The sequence below is a fragment of the Vigna unguiculata genome, chromosome 11 (assembly GCF_037176805.1).
Source record: "Vigna unguiculata cultivar grain cowpea cultivar isolate G323 ecotype 2 chromosome 11, ASM3717680v1, whole genome shotgun sequence".
Taxonomy (NCBI): domain Eukaryota; kingdom Viridiplantae; phylum Streptophyta; class Magnoliopsida; order Fabales; family Fabaceae; genus Vigna; species Vigna unguiculata.
Window position 1 is genome coordinate 4,503,733 of NC_140802.1, and position 3,071 is coordinate 4,506,803.

The 3,071-nt window shown below is 30.6% G+C and overlaps 1 long non-coding RNA gene across 1 annotated transcript; it reads left to right on the forward strand.

The window, feature by feature from the left end:
- The first annotated feature begins 268 nt into the window (after positions 1 to 268).
- LOC146880895 (uncharacterized) lies at positions 269 to 1,900 on the forward strand. The gene is made up of 2 exons (XR_014986244.1): positions 269 to 635; positions 1,505 to 1,900. It is a non-coding gene; the product is annotated as an uncharacterized LOC146880895 (long non-coding RNA).
- The last annotated feature ends 1,171 nt before the right edge of the window (positions 1,901 to 3,071 follow it).

A 3,071-nucleotide genomic window follows, 5' to 3' on the forward strand; every position in this document is an offset into this window, starting at 1 on the left:
CAATATGAGCCCAAACCCGTGAACCGACCTGGCTCACCACGGGTTCAAGCTGAGTCGGGTTGAGAATTTTAAAAAATTTATGATAATAGATTGAAACGGGTTCAGTTTACTTAATCCATGGGTTAGGTAGGTTCGAGTCGAGTTATAGTGAGTTGACCCACAACCCACCTAATTAAAAAAAAAAACAAAATTTTAATCATATGAAATTCCACCTAAAATGAATTAGAAACCCTAAATTTTTCATTTTTCCCTTTCTTTCTTCGCGTCAACAGAGAGACCTTCGTCTTCTTTGCCCACACCATACGCACAACTTTTTCTTCATGCACACTACACACAAAGACCTTCGTCTTCTTCATTTTATTTGTCGTCGGTGCTCTGGTGGTTGTTGTTCCTTGGTGCTCCTTCAATTTGTTTTTCCTGGTGCTCTTCTGCGTCTGTGTCCGTGGTTCTCCGTCTGCGTCGGTGGTGCTTCGTGTTTGTGTCGGTGGTGCTTCGTGTTAGTGGTTGTCTGCTTGTTAGTGCGACTGCTCTGCTTAGTGCTCCTCCGCGTGAGTGGTCATCAGAGTGAGACTGGTGTTTCATGTTTATGCCCCTTTGCGTGGTTGCTCCTTTGCTGTAATTGCTCTTCATTTGAGGTTCATTTCTTAACATATTCACCTTGAATGGTTCTAAATTTTGCTTCTTTAATTAAAATTATAATCTAAAGTTTGAAATGCATGAAAAAGTTTACCCACAAATTGATTTTTTTGCTTTGATTTTTTTTTCCAGAAAGTAATTTATAGCATGGAATCTGAAAATATTCATGAAAGTGTCAATGTAAATTGCAATGTTGTTGATGATAATATCAATAATCAGAAAGTTAAGGAGCCACCTTCAATAAACAATAAAAGTAATGATGTTGAAAAAAAGAGTAAGAAAGTTGAGACTTGTACATCGGAAGTTTGGAATTACTTTTCGAAAATTGGAGTTAAAGATGGAAAAGAGAAAGATAAATGTAATGCATGTGGGCAAGAGTATGTGGGCAAGAGTATGTAATTGGTGGAACTAAAATAGGTACTTCAACATTATTGCGTCATTTGAAAAAATGTAATGTTAGTCCAAAATATAAGGATGTACAAGGAATGATAATTGACAATAATGGAAAGTTGAGGAGTAGGGAACTTGATCAAAAACATGTTCGTGAGATTATGATAATGGCTATTGTGAAATATGGTTTGCCATTTAAATTTGTAGAATACAAATGGATTAGAGAATTGCATTCATACTTGAACCCTGATGTAAACCATGTGAGTAGGAATACAACGGTCTCTGATTTATGGAAATTTTATCTTCAAATGAAGGAGAAGTTGAAACTTGAAATGCATCAATGTCATAACCGAATTTACTTAACATCAGATTGTTGGTTACATGACTTTGAAAATATCGGTAAATTAATTTATATTACTTTCCAATATTTTCTTCATATCATACCAATTTTTGCTAATAAATTGTTTTGTTTTTGAAGATAAAGATAATGAAGATGTTCAAAAAGAAGAAGAAATTCTTCTAGACTTTTCTGTCTGTGACTCTAATGCACCTCATGATGGACAATAGTTATTGGAAGTAAGTAAGGGATGTTCACTGCAACTTAATGCATGTATTTCAACAAGAATTAGAAGATATTTTTACTATAATTTTTTGTTTCACCTGTTACAGATTTTTTGTTTTAGCTATTGCAGATTTTTTGTTTAGCATTTGTTATTTCACTTTTAGGGATGCCATTGTCAACAAGAAGGGAGACATTTGAACATGTAATTTATGGCTTTTGTTTTGTAATTTAAAATCTGGATTGTTCTTGAGTTGAATTTGAATGATGAATCTAAGTTGTTATGTGAAACCACATTAGTTACATTTTTGATTATGGGATTTGTCATGAGTCCATTTGGTTTTGATTATACTACTCTGTTGGGGTTAGCTTGATTTGTGTATCATTGTGGTTACTAACTTTGATCCCATTTGATTTGATTATACTATTGTATTGGGCTAGCATGGTTTGTGCATTAGTATGGTTACTTAACTTTTAGTTTTCATTACCTTTTTAACTTAGATTTCACTACAAGAATGACCAATTTTTATGTAATATATATTTGAAGCTTGAAGGTCGATTATTGACATTTTAGGAATAAGTCCAAAGAACATGTACATATAAAGTATTAATAATAGTGTTCAAGGCCTGCAAATGTTAGAAAATGATTTCAACCCATTTGTCTTGTAATTGGTTGTAACAATTATGCCTCTGATATATAACAGATTAATGTGGTGACAAAATATAATATTTTATTATTTATCCTCCTTTATAGAATTCCTGAGATGTAGAAATGCTTTGTTGTAACATTCTTGCTTTCCAACCGAGCTGGGTAATGCGAGCTCGGTGATTTAGGGAGACAAAAGGATTGATTTAATTAGATTAAAGGTTGAAATTTATCTTTATCTTTTTTAATTTTTAAAGAGGTTTGAGAGTTAATATTACCAAATATATTTTTGATATTAAAAATAATCTAAAATTATATTTAGATAAATTAAATTTATTTATACAAAATAGTTTTGGATGACATATTTTATGCATTGTTAAAAAGTGTAAGAATGAATTTGATATGAACTTTGAAATAGGAACAAATTACAAGTATTAAAAATATATTTAAACTCATTAATATTATATATATATATATATATATATATAAAATAAATAAGAGATTGTTATATGAGTATCTTGTTAATTTGTTTTATTCATATAATATAAAATACTTACAATATTTTGATTTTGATTTTCTAATTCTAAAAAATTAAGTAATTTGTAAATTAAAAAATATTTTTTAAAGACTAATTCAAATAAGAAAGATATTAAATAGATATTCTCAATCATGAGTCATATAATAACCTCTAGAAGAGATCGAACAAATTATGAATGAAGTCGTCTTACAAGAGTCTGTTATTAAACAGATGATAATGATCCTGAATCTGGTCTGAACGAAATTGAAGTTGACCAAGCGATGTTATCATCACATTATCTGACGTGGTTATTATCTTGCCAT